The sequence below is a fragment of the Balaenoptera borealis genome, assembly GCF_965194805.1.
Source record: "Balaenoptera borealis genome assembly, chromosome: 3".
NCBI lineage: Eukaryota > Metazoa > Chordata > Mammalia > Artiodactyla > Balaenopteridae > Balaenoptera > Balaenoptera borealis.
Window position 1 is genome coordinate 20,182,172 of NC_138866.1, and position 27,598 is coordinate 20,209,769.

The 27,598-nt window shown below is 37.7% G+C and overlaps 1 long non-coding RNA gene across 1 annotated transcript; it reads right to left on the reverse strand.

Annotated features, from left to right (window-relative positions):
• Positions 1–1,995: 1,995 nt before the first annotated feature.
• On the reverse strand, positions 1,996–19,043 carry LOC309625372. Its single transcript, XR_014242493.1, has 2 exons — positions 8,944–19,043; positions 1,996–4,583 (listed from the first exon to the last, which is right to left on the reverse strand). It is a non-coding gene; the product is annotated as an uncharacterized lncRNA (long non-coding RNA).
• Between the last annotated feature and the right edge of the window lie 8,555 nt (positions 19,044–27,598).

Genomic DNA, 27,598 nt, shown 5'->3' on the forward strand with positions numbered 1-27,598 from the left:
TTTCTAATAATGTATGCAAGAAAACTTTGGAGATAAAAATATTTATTATATTGTAGCATGAGGAATAAGTATAAATGAATCTCAATTCAGTCATATCTGTACTCCCAGCCGAAGTGTGACAGTAAATCCAGAGATAAAATGAAAAATTAATTTGTGGAGGTGGCAGTTGGGCAGACACATACTACTGTCATATTGTCAGTCTTGTGGCACTGTGGGTTGCATTTTTTTTCTTCATGCCACATATATTTGCTTTGGTTTCCAGAACAGGAAAAAGTGGGGTTTTTTTTCAACTGCTTGATATTAGGTGGTGCCATCTCATAGTGGATGTGGTTATGAATCAATTAGTAAACATTTCTCTTGATTGGGAGTAGATTATTCACAGACAACCCTGAGCGGTGATGCTAATGTAGTAGGCATGCAGGCAGAGCCTAAGGAGTGTGCCTAACAAAGCAGTGCATAGAGTGGCCCTCAGCTGTCAGTTGGCATGAACTGATGTACAGGAGGGAGGAAAGCTGCTAGATTCAGCAGTGGTTATGATTTTGAGGAATAGACAGGGAGTGGAAGAAGAAAGTATGGTACAAGTCTCCAGGCTCTGCCTCAAGCACTAAGCATGTGAAGATAGTGGATGCAAAGGTGCAGAGCTGTTTCACTTGAGACTCAGGGACACATGGACCATGATGGGATCAGCATCAGTGCTCAAGGAGCAGAGGGAAACCTGAGAGCAGGATGCCTGTGGTGTGGGCAATGTTAAGAGACAGCATCCTTGGCGCTGGTGTGTCACTGGCAGGCAGGTACCAGCAGTAGTGGAAGGATACTGCAGAGCCGGTGCAGCAGGGGGCAAAATGCTGACAGAAGGTGGGTGTGTAGGGGATAACATGAGAGAACTGTAAGTGAATTTTTATCAAAAAATCTCCAAGAACATTCAGAACTCACCATTTAAGAATTTTAGTTATGTGCCAGGTTCCCTGCTACTACACAGTTGGGGCACTGTGAAATCTGTTGCTGGCATGACCCCATTTGTACTCACAGCCGGTGAGGCCTGGGAAGCAGGTTTCTGCCTTCAAAGAGCTCACCATGTAACAAGGATGACAGAATAATACACATGAAAAGATAACATAATGCAAATGCTCCATGAAAGCTATAGACAACAACTGCTCTGAGATCAGACAAGAGAGATAATTATAAACAAAGCTTTGAGGGTGGGTTTCATTTCACGTGCATGCGATGAACATCAGAATATCAGAAACTTGGGAAGGCCCTGCATCCCTTTCTCTCCCTCTGGGGTTCAGGAACCTGTCTATGTGCTCTCAGGGCATTCTGTATTACCATTTTTACTGAACTCTGCATGTTTTCTTGCCTATCTAAACCCAGACTGCAAACTCTGGCATATAAAGAATTGTTTATTTTCAGTATCTGATTTTTAACTATTTTAAGTTAATATGTTAACTATCATTAACTTAATGACTAAAAACTGATAAATATATCTTCATAAAAGGAACCTACATACATTAATTTTCACAAGCACAAATCTAAATAAAGGCTATCACAGCCATAGTTGTCCTATCCAAAAATGATTTCCAGTTGCTAATCATTAGATTTCAGATAATATTCGACAACTTTCTATTTCACAATTGAATTCTATAGTTTGAAATACACAACCTCTTGATCCCAGCAATTACACCCCCCCCCCCATATTTATAGTCCAATAAAAGGAGCTGGATAAACTTCTGTGAGAGCACGTGTGAGGTGATAGAAGGCCTATCCTTCTGTATCTTTGCAGACTCCAAAGTTCCCACAAGGTACAGAGGCCCAGTGAGGTAACAGTGCTCTGTATATTTCCCTTCACTGTTAAGATGTCCAATCATTCTTCTATTTCAATGTCCTTAATGCCTGGGATATTTTCATACAACCTTATCAGAAACAGTATTTAGGGCAAAAAGAAAATAAAACCATAATGTAGGCAAAAAAATCTCTCTGCAAAGCTATACATTATCCTTTGTTACCTGGAAGCTCCTTCCAGTGTGTAGTCTTAAAACAACTGAAGTGTCCCACACTCGTAAGTCTAACCTTGTGGGTCCACTCACCTCATGCTGCCCTTCCCCAGCAGCCATTACGCACTCAGGCTTGCCAGAGCCCAACAGCATCCGCCTTCATTTACGGCAGAAAGAATGAAGTGAAAACAGATGCTATTAAGTAGGCTGGTCTGAACTTGAGAACTTGGAGAAAGCACAGTTGGGAAAGTAGAGTGATTTATTACATCTCTTTTAATTTTCCTCTATTAGTTGGGTACATCAGTGGTAGGTAAAGGAGATTATATGTCTCCCAAAAAAGTGCTTTAGTGTTCTAGGAGTTTAAAAAACATTTAGGTATTCATCATATGGACCTCCTTGTTTTTGTCTAAGTCACTAGGCTGATGGTTTATAAAAAGTGGCCCTGGTTTTATGCTTTTCCATTGAAGAATTTTAGAGAAATGGCCATAAGTTGGCCATTTTTTGTTTAATAAACTATCAGTCTAGCTTATATAATTTTAGTTAAGTAGGTCAACTTTTCCTCCATTTGTGCACAATGGTCATGATTTTCTCACCTACCACTGATGTCTGTGTGGCCTATTATCCCTTTCCGTAAATCTTTTTTAATCCTTCTTGATGATATACTAAATTGCAACGATGCTTAACAATTCAACCACAAGTACATGTATGATGTATTTAATGGTCACAAATGGCCATGATTTCTCTCTTTTTCTATTTTTTAAATATGACACACAAAGTATATCATCTTCAAGTGTGCCAAAGTACTGCCTTGGTGCCCATTTAGCAGTAGGAGAGTCTCCTTTAGACTGACTTTTCTATTCCAAACAATGGTGCTCATTGTTCCTTAGCAAGCTGAACCCAGGTGTTCACCAGGTAGAAATAAATAAATGTCCTCTATCCCTGACAAGCTCTTAGATTTACAAATTGCGTTCATTTCTTTAATTTGTCAGTATTAATGTCTGTAGAATTTACAGAAATGACCCCCTTGAGCTTATCAAAGATAAAACACTCAAAAATGTCAAATCTCGTTTTAGGCAGTTGCTATCTGAATACTGGTCTTGGGAGGGAGGTCTGAAGAGGGAAGCGGGTAGGAATGATTAAGTAGGCTAAAGACAGGAACCTTCTGAAGTAAGTGAAAACAGATGGGACTTATGCTTTAGCATTGTTCATTTTAAGTGTCACTGCTGGTCAATGATTTGTTTCTGTATCACATAATATTTATTATTGATAACCAGTTAGAGATTTAGGTAACTCAAAGATTCCCAGAAGGGAGAGAAAAAAAAAGTGCATAGAAAAGCTAGTGAAATCTGAATAAGGTCTGTATTTGAGTTAATATAATTGTACCAATGTCAATTTCCTGGTTTTGACAATGTATTATGTTTATGTAAGATGTTATCATTGAGGAAAGCTGGGTGAACAGTACACGGGAATTCTCTGTACTATCTGTGCAACTTCTTGTGAGTCTTAACCTATTTGAAAATAACAAGCCTGAAAAAGATAAAGAACACTTAAGGCTATCACTTAAAAAAAAAAAAGATTCCTTGAGAAAGGTTAAGAGTGACCAGCCATTTAATCTTTGAAAACAATGAACAGAAATCAGTGAAGAATAGCAGAAGTGGCATCCTTCTTTTACTTTTTTTAATCTTTCAAATGTTTTAGATTCAACAAAATACCATTTGCATTTCATTAGCTATTGACATCCCAGTAAGTGGTACCAGATTTGACAACACTACTAATAAGGGGTTGGTGTTCTTAATCTAAAACATATCTTAACGTTTCTGATCTTCGAATCATTTTCTATTGTGACTCAGGGCATGATTTGACAGCTCTTTCAAAATTCAACATTCTTACCTAGTGGCAGCAGAGCAGGTCTTCATATTTGCCTAGGTCTTCCTTAAGAAAGAGTTGCTTTGCACTTCTAAAGGATTTGACAAGGGTGGCAGGTCTGAAGATTAAAACACTTTTGAATAAAGTTTGACAAGTGCCAATCTTCATAATAACAAAATATTTTGTCATAAGATGTGTAGCGTAGTGTGGGTTTCAGAAAGTTCAAATTCTCCTTATTTCTGGAAGCACTACAATTTGACACAGACCAGCACTTTCTCACGCTTGCCCTGAATTGTAAACTCTTCCCGCCTCTGACAACACACACACAATCCTACACAGGGGACATAAACACACACACACACACACACACACCATTTTAAGTTTCCTTTAAAGTCCAAAGAAATTCTTAGCAGATATATAACAAACAAGAAACAGTTTTCTGTTCCTTTACACCTGGGACGTTGGAAATAACGTATTGAGATTTTTCTTAGATCCTTGCTCATTTTCTTATAAGCTATAATGCAATGTTCAGATACTCAAAGGGAAAGTTTTCCTCTCCTTTGCACCTCTTACGGGTATTCTGTAGTACTCTCAGAGTACAGATTTCTAGTTAGTTTTTTTGCTTGTTTTTATTTTGCTGTGAAGTCTTCTCCTTTGCATTCACAAATACTTCTTGAGCACATAACATGCATTCTCTGTGGCTTTTAAGATGAGTAGCCTGCAAGCCTACAAGAGATTCACATTTTCTATTATATTGCTAAGGAATTAATAGCTAAATCATAATATAACATCTATTTTACTCATCTGAGAATTATAATACTTTGCTCCAGACAAGAATACTATCTACATTACCTTACATTTGTTTATCCCCTGCCTTTTTTTGGGGGGGAAGTTATTTCTTTGATTTAAATTTATTTAATTTTCACAGTTCTACTAGGAATCGGGATAGCCACTTGAAAGATGATATGGCTGAGCTCCAGAGAGAGTATGATTTGCCTTTTTTAAAATATAACTAGAGAGTGCTGGAATCCAAAAAATGATTCAGATGTCTTCCAGCCCTGTGCTTCTACCACTATGCTATGGGCATTGCGAGCAGGCTGATGATGGATGTCTGTGTGTTAGAACAATGGGACCGCTCTTTGGCAACTCATGCCACAGACCAAACATTCCTAATTAAGCTGTTGTCATTTTACCTAGGGGAAAGCTTTGGCCAGATTCCAGCATGCCCATAAATAAGAGAGACTACTAGAAATATGAGAAAGAATAGTTTCAAGCGAAAGTATCCTTCCATGATTAAGAACATAACTCAACCTACTACCCAAACTGATTTATGGACCCATGTACCAGGCTAGTTTGTAATTCAGCCCTTTGTGCAGCATACCTTCTGCTGGCCAAATATGAAACTGCATTTTTAAAGATGGAAATGGAGCTCATTAATCCAAAGAATATCTCATTTTTTCCTCCAAAATTTATCACTTTTTCCAATAAAGAAGACACTAAAATTTCATTCCTATACACACCCTTTTATTTCTCAGTGCCAGCCTCCAACACACAAGTATATGCACAGTCCCATTCAATCCATTCTGTGTTTTATTTTTGGTGGAAAATATGTTCTATTGCACTCCCTTAGGAAAAGATAAAAGAAAATCTTTTCAATATGAAATCCAAATTAACTCCCTGTGGTTTCATCACACATACGGCATTCCACTTTTTCCCTTCTCAGACATATTTCCTGTCCTTAGCTTCTTTCAACTGTCTACTTCTCCTTTTTACCCATTAGGTTGCAAGTCAGCAGCAACACACATGAATTTATTTCACTAATCAGAGAATTCTCCCATGAAAATCATTAACATAAAATATTCAGTGAACTATTAATGGAGTTTTTTTCCTTAAAAAAACTACATCATGTTTTTAAATATACGGAATATGATGAGCTGACCAGTCAACTCTGCATTCAGGGCATTAAGAGAAACATCTGTGTCTTTTTCTTTTATGAGTACAATCCCATAGACGCCCTAACATTAAAGAGGAACCCGAGGGAAATCTGCAGCTGAAGAAAAAGCAATGCTAAATTACTTCAAACTAAAGTCTTGACCCTGTTCTTTTGAAATCTCCATAGGAATCCTGGTTCACAGTCCTAAATCAGACTGGGTTGACGGTCTTTGCTTCATTCCATATGGAGGACAGACTATCTCTTGTGTGTCATAACGGTAGGGCAACTGGAAATTCCCTCCAGAAGGAAGCCAGTGTCTTCACTGCAGCCCCTATCAGTTAACCACGCATGCTTAATTACTCCTTCACTGATCAGCAGCTAGAAGAGCAATCCCTGTCTGGAACTTGGAAGTGTTTCTAATGGCAACAGTCACAGACAGTGGCTGCTTTGGTAAAGTGAGCTGCGAGATTACCTGGCTGGGGACAGGCTCTGCCAGAAAAAGCAACAGACCTTTCGTGTTGAAGATATCCGGCCCCAAGCACCTCTTTTACTCATCTTCTATCGGTTGACATAATCCTCCAGGCAGTTAGGAAGGTCTCAGTTATCCCATACAGGCATGTTTCCCTCTTGACCTTAGAAGGGAAGCCTGAAAAGCAGTACCTAAACAATTGTGCATGATTCCTGGCTCAAAGTGCCAAGCCCCTCAGCTTCAATGCTTCCTTTTTCTTTCTCTGCAGGGGACTGAGTGAAATAAGAAAGCTTTCATTTTTGTTAGCACCTCTCTACTTGGCTTTTTAAAAATATGGTTCTTTTTATGATGCATGGTACTTACTTTAGTTTGCCTCTATAAAATAATAAAATACATTAAGTCTCTCTATTCCCTTTGTTGTTTGGGCAGTAACATTCCTTAGATTGCATGTGACAGTTTCTAGGCATTTATGATAGAGAAGAAAAATATTATCAATAATGAATAGAGATATAAATCATGGCGGCTACAGCATCTTGGCATTTGTTTTCCTTGAGCTTAAATCCACAAGTTTTCTGGAAACTGAAAGCTTTCAGCTCTGGAGCCAGGAGTCGACTTTGCTCCCACTGAGCTGTAAGAAGCAAGAATTAAAGAGGCAAGTGAGAGAGAACCTGGAGTTGTTTTCAGAGTCTCAGTCTCTATAGAAGAACTGAAATTTATTTACACCTGTTACTAAACTTTCAGGCTCCCACTGTTTTTGCCCTGGGATAATCTGCCCAAAGACTTTTGGAGGTTTCCATGGTAATTCAGAAGAAAATATCCCCCTCTATCTTCCAAGATTTGAGGGCAGAAACATTGTGGAATTACAACCTGGGTTAAGAAATGAGGAACAAGGTTTGACTTTAGCCTAAGAATCCGCAGAATTAACATCCTTCTATTCTCTTTTGGTTTCCTAGTGAAATGACATATAGAAGGAAAACAATAAGTATGTACTTATTGGAGGTTGTTAAATGAATAGAGGGTTAAAAAGGGAAATGCCCTTTCAGAGCAAGTGAAGAAGAGGTACAAGGCTGTTGTCTCAGAGTTTTTGAAGGTAAATTCAGTTCTACTACAACAGTTCTCCTTAGAAAGATGTTCATTAGTCCATGTATTCGAATATCATTATCCCAGCATCTTTGGGTTCATGAAAGGGGGTATTTCATTGGAAAGGAAATTTTTTAAAGAGTTGTGAGAAAAGTAGCTGTTCAAAATCTTGGATGAGCACAAATCAATCCTGTAAGAACACTTTAATCTTTGCCAAAAAGGGAGGTAAAGTAATCTCCCAGGTGGCATTTTCTGAGTTTTCATAGCTCTGAAATTCCTATAGGGGTTTAAGGGATCTTTGTTTTATTGCAGACAGATGGACTAGGAATGGCCAACAAAATCCATTAAAATCAATAGTTAGCAGAGGGTGGGATGCCTTTGGCAGTATAAACACTCTGCCAACAAAGAAAGCTAGAATAAGCCTTGCTCACCAATCCTTTGCTCTAAACCAACTTGCTAGCTAAGCTCTAAGGGAGAGTGGGGAGAAAGTCAGCTAAGAAGCTTTTAATGGAAAAGGAAAAAAAAAGTACAGAAGTTCTACTCTTAACACACAGTTAGGCTAAATGTATCTTAAATCATAGATTAAAAATAGCTGTTTCCACTCTGGTAGTGGATGTTGATTATGAGGGAGGCTATGCATGTGTAGGGATGGGGAGTATATAGAAAGTCTCCATACCTTCTGTGCAATTTTTCTGTGAAGCTAAAAACTACTCTAAAAAATAAAGCCTACTTACAAAAAATAACAACAACAAAGAAAGTAGCTTTTTCTAACTGGCACATGAAGAGGTAAATGGGTTAATAAGGAGGGCAGGAATATGTTTGTTTTGTTTTTCCAAATTTACGATTGAATTCTTACTTCAGCATTTCTAATGGGCAAATTCAGGGTCTATTCACCTTGTTTTAAGGGTATCATAAATAAAATCTGGAATTGGGAATAAAATGTAAATATTTAACTTGATAGAGTTAGAAAGAAAAACAATGCAATTCATACTTAAGAAATGCCTGCATGTTATTTGTATGTGCATGTTCAATAAATGATAACATAACGTATTGTCTGTGTATATATTTGGCAAAACATTGACTTATTAATCTGACCCCCCAAGACCGAGCTACTGGCAACCCAGTATGTTTCCAAAACATATTTAATGTAAAGCTATCCTCTAATTTCCTGAATCCCATTAAAAGTGCTCATTGGGAGACTGATGTCCTGCTCACAGCTAAAGGTTGCGGTGCACCGTTTAAGGCAATTTTGGCGGCTAAACCAAGCATCTGGCGACTAGAGGAGGGCAGCAGGCAACACATGTCACTGGCCCCTTGTTTTAAGGGCACTTACTTTAATTAACAAACAAACTGTATTTATTTCCTGAAAAAGAAGCGGAGGATACACTTATGTGTGCACACATATGTGACTGGAAAGGGTCGGGAGAAAGAGATATGAGTCATCTCTGTTCATCTTTCACATTTTACCACATGTTCAAGTAGGAACTTTGTTTCCTGTGCATGCACTTCACACAGCGCTAGATGAAAAATCTAACCTGGAGGTCAACCAAACTCATTGTGGCTTATCGAAGTGCAACTATTAATAATAATACAAATCTGCTCACCAACTAGGATTCTGACACCAATTCCAATACGTGTGTTTCTTCCCCACACCAAGCTTCTGTCGCCTCGCTCGACGGCAACAGCACCTCCCTCCTCCGCGGGTCCGGAAAGCGTAAGAGCCGCGATGGGAGGGGCACGCCTGCAGCGAGGGCGGCTACGTAGCGTGACGGCGCGACGCGGGGGCGGGGCTTTGCCGCGGCTGCGGCCTCTGTATGGCCACCTGGAGAACCCACCAGATGGACGATTCAGGAATAGGATGGATAAAGACCAAAGGGGAGAAAACGCGATGTCAAGGAAGGAAGGGGCAGCATGCTGGAGACCTCCCTGGCACTACCCAGCCCCAGTTCTCGATAGTCTTCCGAAAGAAAGTAACTTGAATGACGTTTTCAAATGAAAAAAGGGGCAAATGCTAAACTGGACTGGAAACTGGGGCAACAGACGTGAACAGGGTCTGTCTCAGGCAAACTGGGAAGTAGCTTGCGTTTATTTATAATCCTGACAATATAGGGTATGTCAGTATGAGATCCACTCTTGGAAGGGATGTCCTTCTCAACTCATGATTAATTCTCTCCAGCTACTTAGATAGAATGTGCACGCAGATGTACAAACACACATGTAGTATTTTTATAAAAAAGAAACAAAAAATAAATATATGTATATAGAGAAAGAAGCTGGGAAAAGTAATAATAGGTAAAGAAAGCTGGCCAAGAAGGCAGAGGATGGACTATGTTAAGAATAGTTTTCATGTCTACGTCTTTATTCCTGCCACTAGTTTCATCAGTATCATTTTTTTTTTTTTTTTCTTTTTAGATTCTATAAAATAGCTAGTAGGAAGCAGCAGCATAGCACAGGGAGATCAGTTCCTGCTTTGCAACGACCTAGAGAGGTGGGAGGTAGGCTGAGGAGGGAGGCTCAAGGCGGAGGGGATATGGGGATATATGTATGCATATGGCTGATTGACTTTGCTTTACAACAGAAACTAACATAGTATTGTGAAGCAGTTACACTCCAATAAAGATCTATTTTAAAAAAATAGTTTTCAGTTCCAAAATATACCTGTGCCTCTTGGATATTTTCAAACAATTACCTATAGATATTGATTTGCTTAACACATCTATTTAGGTTAATATGAATCCACCTTAAATTTTACATATTTCTTGCATAGGTAAATTATTATCAGCCATTAATGTGTAAGTAGATTAGTTTAATCTAATTGTGTTACCCAAAACCTACCTTTCATCACCTACTGGATAAGGACCTGAAATAAGGTATTTGAATTAAATGGGAGGCAGTTAAACAGTATTAAAAATTTGAGTTTGTACTTACATACCCTGAATCCTTTGTACTATACCAGAACAACATGTATTTTAAAAAATAAATTAACTAATTAATAGCTATGTTAAGCTCTGTTTCTGACTAGCAGTTAAGCAGTAGTATAATTTATCTGTACTGAAAAATTTAGAATTTGACAATCTAAGTTATCCAATTGGTGGCCTGAATTTTTCAAAAGATTTGCTTGGTAAATAATCATACAAATCCTTATATTCAAGTATTTCTGGTACACTAGTAAAAAATTATTATATTTTCCTATCCAGTAAGTCAACACCTGGTCTCTCCCACTTGCTCATGGATTTTTTCGACAGTTATACTACACACACATACACACACACACACTCCACATGTACACACAATGCATATAAAATATTATTATAAATCAATATTGCATAATATATTCTGAAGGCATTGTCCAGAAAAAAAAATGTTCAGCTTTAGGTGATAACTTTGAAAATCTTAATTCCTTGACTGGACAAGTATCTAACTGGGGTAATGTAGTAGTGGTTTAAATGACACATCAGGACTGAACTGGGGATATATTTATAGGTTTTTTGTCTTTTGTGTGTGTGTGTGTGTGTGTATTTTGTTTTGTTTTTGCAATCTGAGGGCATAGGATTCTCTGTATATTTAGATTTCCTTGTTCTTTGGGGAACAAGTCAGTATCAAATGTGCTTATCCGTGTCTTTCCTCAAAACCTAGCTGAAGAGAACTGATTGCTCTCAAAGTGAGAAAAGCTTCTCTCACCACTCTGCTACCTATTTCTCAGTAGTGGTACTCTTCATCACCCCAAAAGCCAAAATTCATACATGGAAATATACAATTAAGTAGATGTCTTCATCCTTAATAAGTTTCTTTTCTCTTTAATAGCTTTTGATCATCATGTTCATCCCAAGCACACATATCAGTTTTTCCCTAAACAAGAGGGATTTTCTCTTATGACACCCTCTCCGTGCCCTGCATAAATATTCCTACAAAAAAAGTGACCTGTTAATTATGAGTAATTGCTTTGCTCATCCCAGGGTGACTGAGGAATAATTTCAACTAAGTATTCATAGTCAGGGATCATCAAGTGATTGCTCTCCAGATTAATTTCTCTGGGCCCAACTACTGCCTTGTTGTAGCCTGAACATGGCACTGCATTCTATCTGTCCTATTCAGCCTGAATAAGGAGGCCTTATTTGCTAAAACACTTTAATTCTTTCTGCATAATTTAATTATGCTTCAGTGCAAAACCACCTGTGACCTTAGGTTTAGTAATGAAATCCACTCCCCAGTCACCGCTGCAGAGTGGTCTGTTTGGTAAAGATTGTGGGAAATAAGAATCTTAAATATTGTTCCTAACCGGAAGAGTCATACTCTTTTTGGCTTGTTCTCTTTCAGTTTTCTTGCAGGCAGTTTGCTGTTTTCTGGAGGAGATTTTGTATAAGTACCTTCACTTGGAAGATTTAAATGAAATTCAAAATGAATCGTAGGTATTTCAGTGAGAAAACAGAGGGAAATGTCCTTTTTTTTCTTCACTCTGTGAACCTGAGGGCATTTAATAAAGTCCTTTATTTCTCTCCCTGAGCACTAAGATGAAAGCATATAGCATGTAATTGTATAAACCTGGGTCATTTGATATTCAGTTATTAACTGGAGGTGTTATCTAGTTTATAATGAGTCTTTCAGAACCCAGTTTCACATCTGGCAAGTTCTCTGGCTAGAACAATTCATTAGGAACTTTTTTTAGATCCATACATGTATACCTTTTAAAAGAACTTCTTTGGATCTGCCATGGTTCTTAGTGTTACAACTTCTTTTACATGTCCTGCCCCCAGCTTTTTCAGTTCTGGGCCTTGTGACTTTTCCTCCAAACAATGTCCACACATCCACACACACTATTTACCATGCTGGTTGCTGAACTTCTTCGCATACTCTCACCCATAAAATGAATGCTACTTCATTTTGCTGATTTTTTAGATGCATATTTATTTTGCCACATTTTAACATCTCTGAAAATTGGCTGCCTTTCAATCAATAGTATACTATCATCTCTGTTAGCCAGGTGGCAGTTAGGTGGCAATAGTATACTATCATCTCTGTTAGCCAGGTGCAATTGTCATCAACTCTGTTTTGGTAAACTTGGTCATAGGGTCATAGCTGTTCATGTGGTCTTTTATATGCAAATGAGTATAATGGAGCCTTTTTAAAATATTGAGATATAATTGACATATAACATATTAGTTTCAGGTGTACAACGTAATGATTCGATATATGTGTATATTGCAAAATGATCACTACAATAAGAAGTTTTAAGATCTTCTCTTAGCAATTTTCAAATATACAATACAGTATTGTAAACTAGTCACCATGGTGGTGCTGAACATTACATCCCTGGGGCTTATTTATTTTACAACTGGAAGTTTGTACATTTGACCCCCTTCACCTATTTTGTCCACTTTATCTTTCTCTGACTTATTTCACTTAGCATAATGCCCTCAAGCTCCATCCATGTTGTCACAAATGGCAAATGTTGTCTTTTTATGGCTGAAAAATATATACATACATATATGCATATATATGTGTGTGTGTAGTATACATACACACGTTCTTTTTTCTTTTTCTATTCATTCATCAATGGACACTTAGGTTGTTTCCATGTCTTGGCTATTGTAAATAGTGCTGAAATGAACACGGGGGTGCAGATATCTTTTCGAGTTAGTAGAACTGCTAGATCACATTGTAGTTCTCTTTTCAATTTTTTGAGGAACCTCTATACTTTCCACAGTGACAGTACCAATTTACATTGCCACCAAGAGCGTACAAGTGTTTCCTTTTCTCCACATCTTCACCAACACATAGCCATTCTAACAGGTGTGAAGTGATAGCTCATTGTGGGTCTGATTTACATTTACCTGATGATTAGTGATGTTGAGCACATTTTCATGTGCCTGTTGACGACCTGTCTTCTTTTACAGCCAAATGAGTATAAAGGAGCTTTTTAAATTAATGTAAAGTTAAAAAATCAGAGGTAACAAAGCACACAATTGGTACCATTTTCCCTTTTAGTGATGCATAAAATAATAATGTGTCTTATAATCAATGACATTATACATTTGATGAAATATGCTGATTCCATTGTTTCCTCTCTGTTAGGCCATCCACCCTCTGCCTAACTTCAAGACTGGTCAGTTTCTGCATCCTCTAACAGGACTTTTCAATCATTGCAGTTGCTTATTCCACCATTTCCTATTCATACACAGACTTGTCTTTCACCCACATAGCATCTGTATTATATTTGATTGGGCACTCTGTGGCTCATGGTCTTGTATGATTCTTATTTCAAGAATCATGGAAGATTCTAGGATTATAGAGTCAATTTAATGTAACTGTTTCATTTACAGACAAAGAAATTGAGACAGAGTTTAAGTGTTACTGACAGGCCTGAGACTGTGTGACCATCTATTAAAAGCCAAATGCAATCCCCGAATTAGATGAGATTCCTGACCTTACAAGAGCTTACAGACCAAAGATCTGATAGTAGTCCCCATTTTGTTTAAGAGTGTTCTCTCATATATAACTCACCGTCTTCTTCTGTCCTTGAAAGATGTTTCATGTGCCAGATATTGTGCCTCTCCCAGTGTCTAGCTGTACACTAAATCCACACCAAAGGAAGTTAAAATGTCCTTAAAATTACAAGCATGGGTGAAGTTTGCAATGCCTCAAACTCTAAGCAGCCTCATTTCGTTTCTGTCAGTCTTCGCAGCCCTGTATGCTTTTTTTCTCCCCTCAAAACTGAACGACAGAGAACCAAAAAGCATAGCAAATGAGTTCCTCATTCCTAGTCTGATTGAAAACACCAAGGCTCTCTGTGGATGTTCCTAGACATGAGATTCTCTTAATAAGAAAATTGCAACATTGTAAGCCATTCAAGCATTACAGGCCAATCAATGCCCTTCTAGTTTTGAGAAAAAAAAGATAATAAAGTTTTTGAAGGATGCAGAGTAGCATCAGAGAGGACTAATTATAATAAGATTAAAAAGGATGGCAAAAAGCAGTGATGATAAAAAAGAAAAAAAAAGCACTAAAAGGAAAAACACTTGTATCCCTTATGATCTGTATAACTCTATTCTATTAAGAAAGAATTTTTGAACAGAAATATGAGTTTCAAACTAAGATACCAAAAGGACAAAAGAAATCAATCCCACCCTCAGCCCTGCCCAATCCCAGTTGAAGGTTAAATCTGTTAAGATTTAAGTCATGGTTTCAATTCAGCTTGCCTATGAGTAGAAGCAACAGCATTATATTCAGTGATACATGGCATTAAGGAAAGATCTTGCAACATGACTAGTCTTACTCATAGGAGTCCATGGACAGTTGTGATTTTAGAGGGACTCTCCCACCAATCAGAAAAAGGTGCATCCGGGCTCAGGAATTTGCTAAGGTGGAATAAAGAAAGTAAAAATGCAAATATATGAGGCTGTCATTACATAACATGTAATGTCCACTGTTACATGCAACTGTCCACTGTTAATGTCTCAGAGTGATTTCATTCATCGTGTGTTGTTCTAAGGGAATAGCTAGGTAACCACATCTTTCTCCAGGATACACACAATAGATATAACCTCTCATGAAAGGAATGGAGCAAATGATGGAGAGGCCAAAGGAAGCGATGTGAATGAGTGAGAGTAGTTTTAAGGCAACAGGAGGATCTTGGGCTGGCCCAGTAAGTAACAAAAGACAGATGCTAAGAATTTCTTTCATCTACATTCAGTTTTCAAAATATGAAATGAACAAGCAAAATGGGGTATGTATGATATTGGTGGGTGGGGCATAGAGTTGGAGGGATCTGGGATGAAACGTGGAAGGGGTCAAGAAAGAGGGATAGGAGGCAGGAGCTGGAGAGAGTTTGAATCTATCTTTATGATCCTTTGAGTCCATGATCTTACTTAGTGGCTTTACTGAATTAATCCAGTTAACTGGAAAGCCATTTTATTCTCTCTTGAATAACCCTTTCTTATATGCAGTTAACTAAAAAATCCATCTTTAAAAAATATTAAAGAATTTCTGTAGTTTAGCTGTTTTAAAGCCATGATCTAAAAAGTAGTCTTTTGTCTACAAAATTGTATTGATATCAGTCTTTTCTCTCTTTGTTTCTCTCTCAGTCTCTCTCTTTCTCTCCCTGAACCCCTCCTATACACACACACACACATGCACACACACACATGCATACACACATACATATATGTATATATGTCCAAACATATTCATTCCCTCTACAAATATACACATTTACATTATATATTATATATCTTCTCTCTCCATTATATGTGTACACACATACATACACACACATACACACACATATATGCAGTTCATACAATACAGATCTTGCAGAAACACATTTAATGCTCACTTCTTGTTGGTTTACTCTGTACTAGACACATTTCATTATTTTAAGCACAATACAAATATTAACTCATGTGTTCCTCACAATAACCCTATGAGAAAGTTATTTTTACTTTATAGTTGAGGAGAAGGTGGTACAGGGAGGTGAAATCGGTTGTACAATGAGGTGCAGATAATAAACTATGGGGTCAGGATTTGAACTCAAGGAATCAAAGACCAGAGCCATGTTCTTAACCCCTGAGCTCTCCTGCCTCATGGGCAGTGCTTGCCATTCCCTACCACCCACTTGGACGGAGCCTCTCATGACTCTTTATATAGACTAGATCACTTAGGGTTCAGAGATTTGTAAATGTTGTCCCTCTGCCTGGATATTTTTTCCTCCCTGTGATGGTTAATTTCATGTGTCAATGTGACTGGCCTAAGGGACATCCAGAATAGCTGGAAAAACCTTATTTCTGGGGATGTCTCTGGGGATGTTTCTGGGAGAGATTAATATTTGATTTGTGGACTGAGTAAAGAGATCCACCCTTAGCAATGTGAGCAGATTGTGGGGCTTCTCAGTCTCCATAACCACCTGAGCCAATTCCTATAATTAATAAATGAAATAAATAAGTAACTAAATAAATGTATAAAATATCTTACTGAGTCAGTTTCTCTGGAGAACTCTGACGAATACATTCCCCTTCTCTGCCTGGCAAAACTCTAGCCAGTCTTCAAGTCATAGCTCAAATGCCTTTTCCTCTCTTGCAGCCTTTCCTGATTCTTATTTATACTCCAACAGATATAGGACTTCTCTCCCCTGCCAACCCTCCAAATTACTAGTACCTGCTTATATTTCTGTCTTCTACCCTAGAGTCCATCCTCTTTGGCATGAAAGAGTTATCTTATTTAACTTTACATCACTTTTATCTAGCACCCTGCCTCACAGAGAAAGAAGTGTAGAGAACACCTTCCAGGATTCTACAGTCAGCATATCAAATCAATCACCTGGTTTGATGTCACCTATTTTGCAACATAAAGGCTTATGTTTTCCACCATTAGAGTTTGTCTTCACATTATGTATGTGCTTTGAAATATATGACATCCATCATAAAAGTTTCTGGTAAAACTTTTCAAGACCATGAAAACTTATAACCTATGGAATAATATGTAGAGGAGAAGTTTTTATTATTTTAAGGTCAAATCAGTAGGCCCTTGCACCTTTCTGTTTGAAGTATTACAGATCTTGCTCACTGAACAAATTCAGTTGTAATAGTCAGTAATGAGTGTTTATGTTAAATCAGTGGCTAATCCCAAAACTCACAATCATTTTTTTTTTTCTTTTTGATTTTAAGAATTTAAGCCTGGACTTAAAGGAGGAGTTACTTGGCTTCTTTGCCTATGTTACATTATGCAACGTAGTAGGAGTAGGGAGCTAGTGGAGAAAGTACTTCATTTCCCCCTTAACTATTGTCTTCTGTGTGTCTGTAGCTAATTTTTTGTAGTAGCCAGTAGGGAAGAAAGTGAACAGTCTGATTTGGGTACCAATCCTCATCACATCCAACACAGCTGGTGTTATATAAAGAGTTCAAAAATCAGAAGAGAAAAAAATTACATTCAATCAAAAATGCTCAGAGAGACTTGGTAGAGGAGTTAATACTTAGAAAGGCTTTTAATGTTTGTGTATATAGGAAGAAGAAAAGACGTTCCAAGTAGCGAAAACAATAGCATAAGCAAGCTGTGGCAGGAAAAGTTCTGAGAAATATTTGGGGAATATGATTTGTCTATTTGACTTGAGTGTAGAACACAGGTATAAAAGTCAAAAGTGTAAAACTGAAAAGAATGTTGGAATTATATTATGAAAGGATTTTTAAGAGAGAATGAGCAATTTTACTTGATTCTATAAGCCTCAAGGAGAATGATGGTATCTTAGCTTGGGCTGTTATAACAAAATACCATAGACAGGCTTAAACAACAAACATTTATCTCACACAGTTCTGGAGGCTGGGAAGTCCAAGATCAAGGTGCCAGCTAATGCTGTGTCTAGTGATAGGCGTCTCCCTGACATGCAGACAGTTAGTGGTCTTCTTACTCTACTCTCACATGGTGGAAAAAGAGATCATCTCTCTGGTATCTCTGCTTATACGGCACTAATCCCATTATGAAGGCTCCAGCTCCATGATCTAATTACCTCTCAAAGCCACCACCTCCTAATATTATCAATTGGGGATTTGTCCTTCAACACGTATTTTGGGAGGACACAAACCTTCAGTGCATAGTAGACAATGATTTTACCAAGCCAAGCTTTAAAAGAATTAATCTGACAGAAATGGCTAAAATGAATTGAAGTGAGAGAATACATGAGAGATAAGAATATCAGAATATTAAATAGGAAACAAAGATTGTGTTCTACCTTAAGTGACCTCAGTTAGCATGACAGGAGGGGACTAATGAGAAAACACATTTTTTTAAAATTCAATATTATTTACTTTATCATGAAAAACCCAATACAATATAATTTTTAAACATTAGATACTGTGGTGGCTTTGTATTCTGCCAGCCTGCCAAAGCTGGAAGAATATTTTGAAAAATTCCTCTTTAGGTTCAAAATATGGTCAACTGTGATAGAAATTACCATGAGACTTGGAAGGTTGAAATAAAGCAGAAAACATTTTTTATGTTCTGAAATTTGGGCTCAGTTTGTATTTTTTTTTTAACATCTTTATTGGAGTATAGTTGCTTTACAATGCTGTGTTAGTTTCTGCTTCATAACAAAGTGAATTAGCTATACATATACATATGTCCCCATATCTCCTCCTTCTTGCATCTCCCTCCCAACCTCCCTATCCCACCCCTTCAGGTGGTGACAAAGCACCGAGCTGATCTCCCTGTGCTATGTGGCTGCTTCCCACTAGCTATCTATTTTACATTTGGTGGTATATATAAGTCCATGCACTCTCTCACTTCATCCCAGCTTACCCTTCCCCCTCCCCATGTCCTCAAGTACATTCTCCAATTCTGCGTCTTTATTCCTGTCCTGCACCTAGGTTCTTCAGAACCATTTTTTTTATTTGATTCCATATATATGTGTTAGCATATAGTATTTGTTTTTCTCTTTCTGACTTACTTCACTCTGTATGACAGACTCTAGGTCCATCCACCTCACTACAAATAACTCAATTTCATTTCCTTTTATGACTGAGTAATATTCCATTGTATATATGTGCCACATCTTCTTTATCCGTTCATCTGTAGATGGACACTTATGTTGCTTCCACGTCCTGGCTATTGTAAATAGAGCTGCAACGAACATTGTGGTACATGACTCTTTATGAATTATGGTTTTCTCACGGTATATGCCCAGTAGTGGGATTGTTGGGTTGTATGGTAATTCTATTTTTAGTTTTATAAGGAACCTCCATACTGTTGTCCATAGTGGCCCTATCAATTTACATTGCCACTAACAGTGCAGGTGGGTTCCCTTTTCTCCACACCCTCTCCAGCATTTATTGTTTGTAGATTTTTTGTGATGGCCGTTCTGACTGGTGTGAGATGATACCTTATTGTAGTTTTGATTTGCATTTCTCTAATTACTAGTGATGTTGAACATCATTTAATATGTTTGTCGGCAATCTGTATATCTTCTTTGGAGAAATGTCTATTTAGGTCTTCTGCCCATTTTTGGATTGGGTTGCTTGTTTTTTTGATATTGAGCTGCATGAGTACTTGTAAATTTTGGAGATTAGTCCTTTGTCAGTTGATTTGTTTGCAAATATTTTCTCCCATTCTGAGGGCTGTCTTTTCGTCTTGTTTATGGTTTCCTTTGCGGTGCAAAAGCTTTTATGTTTCATTAGGTCCCATTTGTTTATTTTTGTTTTTATTTCCATTTCTCTAGGAGGTGGATCAAAGAGGATCTTGCTGTGATTTATGTCATAGAGTGTTCTGCCTATGTTTTCCTCTAAGAGTTTTATAGTGTCTGGCCTTATATTTAGGTCTTTAATCCATTTTGAGTTTATTTTTGTGTGTGGTGTGAGGGAGTGTTCTAATTTCATTCTTTTACATGTAGCTGTCCAGTTTTCCCAGCACCACTTATTGAAGAGGTTGTCTTTTCTCCATTGCATATTCTTGCCTCCTTTATCAAAGATAATGTGACCATATGTGCATGGGGTTATCTCTGGGCTTTCTATCCTGTTCCATTGATCTATATTTCTGTTTTTCTGCCATAATCAAGACCATACTGTCTTGATTACTGTAGCTTTGTAGTATAGTCTTGAAATCAGGGAGTCTGATTCCTCCAGCTCCGTTTTTCTTTCTCAAGATTTCTTTGGCTATTCGGGGTCTTTTGTGTTTCCATACAAATTGTGAAATATTTTGTTCTAGTTCTGTGAAAAATGCCATTGGTAGTTTGATAGGGATTGCATTGAATCTGTAAATTGCTTTGGGTAGTAGAGTCATTTTCACAATGTTGATTCTTCCAATCCAAAAACATGGTATATCTCTCTGTCTGTTTGTATCATCTTTAACTTCTTTCATCAGTGTCTTATAGTTTTCTGCATACAGGTCTTTTGTTGCCTTAGGTAGGTTTATTCCTAGGTATTTTATTCTTTTTTTTTTTGCACTGGTAAATGGGAGTGTTTCCTTAATTTCTCTTTTAGATTTTTCATCATTAGTGTATAAGAATGCAAGAGATTTCTGTGCATTAATTTTGTATCCTGCTACTTTACCAAATTCATTGATTAGCTCTAGTAGCTTTCTGGTAGCATCTTTAGTATTCTCTATGTATAGTATCATGTTATCTGAAAAGAGTGACAGCTTTACTTCTTCTTTTCCGATTTGGATTGCTTTTATTTCTTTTCTTCTCTGATTGCTGCAGCTAAAACTTCCAAAACTATGTTGAATAATAGTAGTGAGAGTGGGCAACCTTGTCTTGTTCTTGATAGTAGTGGAAATGGTTTCATTTTTCACCATTGAGAACAATGTTGGTTCTGGGTATGTCATATATGGCCTTTATTATGTTAAGGTAAGTTCCCTCTCTGTCTACTTTCTGGAGGGTTTTTATCATAAATGGGTGTTGAATTTTGTCAAAAGCTTTTTCTGCATCTATTGAGATGATCATATGGTTTTTATTATTCAATTTGTTAATATAGTGCATCACATTGATTGATTTGCATATATTGAAGAATCCTTGCATTCCTGGGATAAACCCCACTTGATCATGGTATAAGATCCTTTTAATGTGCTGTTGGATTCTGTTTGCTAGTATTTTGTTGAGGATTTTTGCATCTATGTTCATCAGTGATATTGGCCTGTAAATTTCTTTCTTTGTGACATCTTTTTCTGGTTTTGATATCAGGATGATGGTGGCTTGGTAGAATGAGTTTGGGAATGTTCCTCCCTCTGCTATATTTTGGAAGACTTTGAGAAGGATAGGTGTTAGCTCTTCTCTAAATGTTTGATAGAACTCGCCTGTGAAAGCCATCTGGCTTTTGTTTGTTGGAAGAGTTTTAATCACAGCCTCAATCTCAGTGCTTGTGATTGGTCTGTTTATATTTTCTATTTCTTCCTGGTTCAATCTTGGAAAGTTGTGCTTTTCTAAGAATTTCTCCATTTCTTCCAGGTTGTCCATTTGATTGGCATATAGTTGCTTTTAGTAATCTCTCATGATCCTTTGTATTTCTGCAGTGTCAGTTGTTACTTCTCCTTTTTCATTTCTAGTTCTATTGATTTGAGTCTTCTCCCTTTTTTTCTTGATGAGTCTGGCTAATGGTTTATCAATTTTGTTCATCTTCTCAAAGAACCAGGTTTTAGTTTTATTGATCTTTGTTATTGCTTCCTTCATTTATTTTTCATTTATTTCTGATCTGTTCTTTATGATTTCTTTCCTTCTGCTAACTTTAGGGGTTTTCTGTTCTTATTTCTCTGATTGCTTTAGGTGTAAGGTTAGGTTGTTTATTTGAGATGTTTCTTATTTCTTGAGGTAGGATTTTATTGCTATAAACTTCCCTCGGAGAACTGCTTTTGCTGCATCCCACAGGTTTTGGGTCGTCATGTTTTCATTGTCATTTGTTTGTAGGTAGTTTTTGATTTCCTCTTTGATTTCTTTCATGATCTCTTGGTTATTAAGTAATGTTTGCTTAGCCTCCATGTGTTTGTAATTTTTACAGATTTTTTCCTGTAATTGATATCTAGTCTCATAGCGTTGTGGTCGGAAAAGATACTGATATGATTTCAATTTCCTTAATTTACCAAGGCTTGATTTGTGACTCAAGATATGAATTATCCTGGCGAATGTTCCATGAGCACTAGAAAAGAAAGTGTATACTGTTGTTTTTGGATAGAGTGTCATATAAATATCAATTAAGTCCATCTTGCTTAATGTATCATTCAAAGATTGTGTTTCCTTATTTATTTTCATTTTGAATGATCTGTCCATTGGTGAAAGTGGGGTGTTAAAGTCCCCTACTATGATTGTGTTACTGTCGCTTTCCCCTTTTATGGCTGTTAGCATTTGCCTTATGTATTGAGGTGCTCCTATGTTGGGTGCATAAATATTTACAATTGTTATATCTTCTTCTTGGATTCATCCCTGGATCATTATGTAGTGTCCTTCTTTGTCTCTTGTAATAGTCTTTATTTTAAAGTGAATTTTGTCTGATATGAGTATTGCTACTCCAGCTTTCTTTTGATTTCCATTTGCATGGAACTTTTTCCAACCCCTCACTTTCAGTGTGTATGTGTCTCTAAGTCTGAAGTGGGTCTTGTAGGTAGCATATATACAGATCTTGTTTTCGTATCCATGCAGCCAGTCTATGTCTTTTGGTGGGAGCATTTAATCCATTTACATTTAAGGTAATTATTGATATGTATGTTCTTAGTACCATTTTCTTAACTGTTTTGGGTGTGTTATTATAGGTCTTTTCCTTCTCTTGTGTTTCCTGCCTAGAGAAGTGCTTTTAGCATTGTAAAGCTTGTTTGGTGGTGCTGACTTCTCTTAGCCTGTCTTTTCTGTAAAGGTTTTAATTTCTCTGTCGAATCTGAATGAGATCCTCACTGGGTAGAGTAATCTTTGCTGTAGGTTTTTCCCTTTCATCACTTTAAATATGTCCTGCCACTCCCTTCTGGCTTGCACAGTTTCTGCTGAAAGATTAGCTGTTAACCTTATGGGGATTCCCTTGTATGTTATTTGTTGTTTTTCCCTTGCTGCTTTCAATATTTTTTCTTTGTATTTAATTTTTTTTTTTTAGTTATTTCTGAGATATACATTTTAAAGTAATAACTAGAATTATGACTTATAACATTATACCAGAACATATAAGATTTTTAGAAATTTCATATAATTTCTTACTTACATGTAATTTCATGTGTATTTAATTTTTGATAGTTTGACTAATATGTGTCTTGGCATGTTTCTCCTTGGTTTTATCCTGTATGGGACTCTGTGCTTCCTGGGCTTGATTAAATATTTCCTTTCCCATATTAGGGAAATTTTCAATTATAATCTCTTCCAATATATTCTCAGTCTCTTTCTTTTTCTCTTCTTTTTCTGGGACCCCTATTATTCGAAATTTGGTGTGTTTAATGTTGTCTCAGAAGTCTCTGATGCTGCCCTCAATTCTTTTATTCTTTTTTCTTATTCTGCTCTGCAGTAGTTATTTCCACTATTTTACCTTTCAGGTTACTTATCCATTCTTCTGCCTCAGTTATTCTGCTGCTGATTTTTCCTAGAGAATTTTTAATTTCATTTATTGTGTTTTCATCATTGTTTGTTTGCTCTTTAATTCTTCTAGGCCCTTGTTAAACGTTTCTTGTATTTTCTCCCTTGTATTTCCAAGATTTTGTATCATCTTTACTATCATTTCTCTGAATTCTTTTTCAAGTAGACTGCCTATTTCCTCTTCATTTGTTTGGTCTGGTGTGTTTTTACCTTGCTCCTTCATCTGCTGTGTGTTTCTCTGTCTTCTCATTTTGCTTAACTTACTGTGTTTGGGGTCTCCTTTTCGCAGGCTGCAGGTTCATAGTTCCTGTTGTTTTTGGTGTCTGCCCCCAGTGGCTAAGGTTGCTTCAGTGAATTGTGTAAGCTTCCTGGTAGAGGGTACTAGTGCCTGTGTTCTGGTGGATGAGGCTGGATCTTGTCTTTCTGGTGGGCAGGTCCACGTCTGGTGGTGTGTTTTTGGGTGTCTGTGAAGTTATTATGATTTTAGGCAGCCTTTCTGCTAATGGATGGGGTTGTATTCCTCTTGCTAGTTGTTTGGCATAGGGTGTCCAGCACTGTAGCTTGATAATCATTAATGGACCTGGGTCTTAGCATTGAGATGGAGATCTCTGGGAGATTTTCGCCGTTTGATATTACATAGAGCTGTGAGGTCTCTGGTGCACCTGTGTCCTGAACTCAGCTCTCACACCTCAGAGGCAGAGGCCTGACACCCGGCTGGACCACCAAGACCCTGTCAGCCACATGGGTCAGAAGAAAAGGGGCAAAAAAAGAAATTAAGAAAGAAAAAAATAAAATAAAATAAAGTTATTAAAATAAAAAATAATTATTAAAAATAAAAAAATTAAAAAGTAATACAAAATGAAAAAAAAGAAAGAAGCAAGAAAGCAATCAAACCAAAAAACAAATCCACCAATGATTACAAGTGGTAAAAACTATACTAAGAAAAGAAACAAACCAAAAAAAACACAACACACAGAACTCTAGAACAAATGGTAAAAGCAAAGCTATACAGACAAAATCACACAAAGAAGTGTACACATACACACTCAGAAAAAGAGAAAAAGGAAAATATATATATATATCATTGCTCCCAAAGTCCACCGCCTCAATTTTGGGATGATTCGTTGTCTATTTGGGTATTCCACAGATGCAGGGTACATCAAGTTGATTGTGCAGATTTAATCCACTGCTCCTGAGGCTGTTGGGAGAGATTCCCCTTTCTCTTCTTTGTTCTCACAGCTCCTGGGGTTCAGCTTTGGATTTGGACCCGCCTCTGCATGTAGGTCGCCTGAGGGTGTCTGCTGTTCGCTCAGACAGGACGGGGTTAAAGGAGCAGCTGATTAGGGGGCTCCGGCCTACTCAGGGCGGGGGGAGGGAGGGGTACGGAATGTGGGGTGATCCTGCGGTGACAGAGGCCGGCATGAAGTTGCACCAGCCTGAGGCACACCATGTGTTCTCCCAGGGAAATTGTCCCTGGATCACAGGACCCTGGCAGTGGCGTGCTGCACAGGATCCTGGGAGGGGAGGTGTGGATAGTGACCTGTGCTTGCACACAGGTTTCTTGGTGGTGGCAGCAGCAGCCTTAGCGTCTCATGCCCGTCTCTGCTTTCCGCGCTGATATCCGCAGCTTGCACCCATCTCTGGAGCTCATTCAGGCGGTGCTCTGAATCGCCTCTCCTCGTGCACCCCAAAACAATGGTCTCTTGCCTCTTAGGGGTCCAGACTTTTTCCCGGACTCCCTCCCGGCTAGCTGTGGCGCACTACCTCCCTTCAGGCTGTGTTCATGCAGCCAACCCCAGACCTCTCCCTGGGATCTGACCTCCGAAGCCCCAGCCTCAGCTCCCAGCCCCCACCCGCCCCAGAAGGTGAGCAGACAAGCCTCTTGGGCTGGTGAGTGCTGGTCAGCACTGATCCTCTGTGTGGGAATCTCCCCGCTTTGCTCTCTGCATCCCCGTTGCTGCGCTCTCCTCCGTGGCTCCAAAGCTTCCCCTCAGCCACGCCCCAATCCTGCCCTGTCTCCACCAGTGAAGGGGCTTCCTAGTGTGTGGAAACTTTTCCTCCCTTTTCCTCCTTCACAGCTCCCTCTTAGAGGAGCAGGTCCCATCCTTATTCTTTTGTCTCTGTTTTTTCTTTTTTCTTTTGCCCTACCCAGGTACATGGGGAGTTTCTTGCCTTTTGGGAAGCCTGAGGTGTTCTGCCAGCATTCAGTAGGTGTTCCTTAGGAGTTGTTCCACATGTAGATGTATTTCTGATGTATCTGTGTAGAGGAAGGTGATCTCCACATCTTCCACCATCTTGAAGGTCTCCCCGAGAAAACACATCTTAACTTGCTTACTAAATAATAGTTGAAATAATATGACTATTACGTAGCATTTGTTATTTGTCAGGCATTAAACTAAATATTTTATATATTTTATCACATTTAAGTCTCACACGTTACCAGGCAATAATATTAGTACTGACAATAATGACAATGGTGAAAACTAAAAATCACATAGTGCTTAATGTGAACCAGACATTATTCTAAGCACTTTAAATAAATCCTGAAAACAACCTTATGAAAGAGGAAATATTAATATTCCCATTTTATAGTTTAGAAAACAAAGGCCAGGGAAAGTTAAATAGGTAGTTTTATCTCTATTTCATAGATGAAGAATCAGGGTTCAAATAGGTGAAATGATTCATCTAAGATCATTTGGCAAATAATAGTTCAATAGTTTAAATCTCAGTCTAATTTCAAAGTCAGCTGTCTTTCTTTTCCATAAATAAAAATAGATATTATACAGTTAAGCAGATATTAATTATTAATATATTTTTATATAATTTCAGATATATCTCTATTATAATTGGATACATTACTTAACATGGAAGTTATCGCTTCAGTAACAAAAACTCAAATATATAAGTGGTTTAAACAAGGTAGAAGTTCATTTGTTTTTCATGCAACAAGTCTGGTATAAACCACTCTGGCTGATAGGGAAATCCTATGCTGTCGGAAACCCAGTTGCCTTTAATCTTGTTGCTTTACTAGCCTGAACATGAACCATCTCTAGGTCCAAGATGGTGACTCTGTTTCCACCCATAACCCTCACAAGTCAACCAGTAGGCAAGTGGAAAGACTAATGCATGCATTCTTTCTTTAATGACATTTTAGAAAATATACATACACTTCTATTTTTACCCCATGACCAGAACTTAACTAACACCCTGCCATCTAGTTGCAACAGAGACCAGGAAATATCTTTTGAGAGACTTCTCTTTTCAAGGAAATGGATTTAGGGGCATTTAGGGAAAACTGAGAGCTTTTGCTTCATTTTCTGTTATTAATTTAACGTTTAGCTTATCTATCCTCACTGCTTCTAATTTAATCATTAGTTCTGTAATAATCTTGTTTCTTCTTTGATTTGCTTCCTTAAGTATGCAATCTCACTTTTCATCTCTGTTTTTGTTGCCTAGGTCTGCTGTAACAAATTACTACAAACGTGGTGGCTTAAAATAACACAAATGTATTCTCTCACAGCTTCAGAGGCCAGAAGTCTGAAATCAAGTTGCCGAGAAGGTTGTTTCTTTCTAGAGGCTCTGAGACACAATTCATTCCATGCCTCTCTCTTAGCTTCTGCTGGCTACTGGCAATCCTTGGCATTTTTTAGCTCGTAGTTGCAATACCTCCAGCCTTTGCCTACATCTTCACATGGCCTTCTCTCCTGTTTCTCTACATCTGCTTCTCCCTTGTGTTTCTGTCTTTTTGCTCTCTTATAAGGACACTCTTCATTTGATTTAGGGTCCACCCTAATCCAGAGAGATCGCACCTGAGATCCTTACCTTTATTATTATATCTGCGAAGACTCTTATTCCATGTATACGTCACAGTCTAAATTTCTGAGTGAACATATCTTTGGGAGCCACAGTTCAGCCCATTACAATCTCATTTTGCTATTTTATCATCTTTTTGAATTATGTATTTATTGAATTTATGTTTTTAATAAGTTTTTTCTACAGCTTAAATCATCTCTTAGAAATTTTCACCTTAATTCTTACATTATATTTTATTTAAGATTGTTTTGTCCATATAAATTATCATGCTATTTTTCTTCTTTCCTTTCTTTCTTTTGTTGTCTATGGGAATATTTTTCTTTCAAAAATTTTTTTATGATGATGATGATAGGGAAGTGGACGTATATTTCCTTGGTTACCATGATATTCTTTTTCCATCTTACTTCATCTTGTGTGTCTTTGTCCAG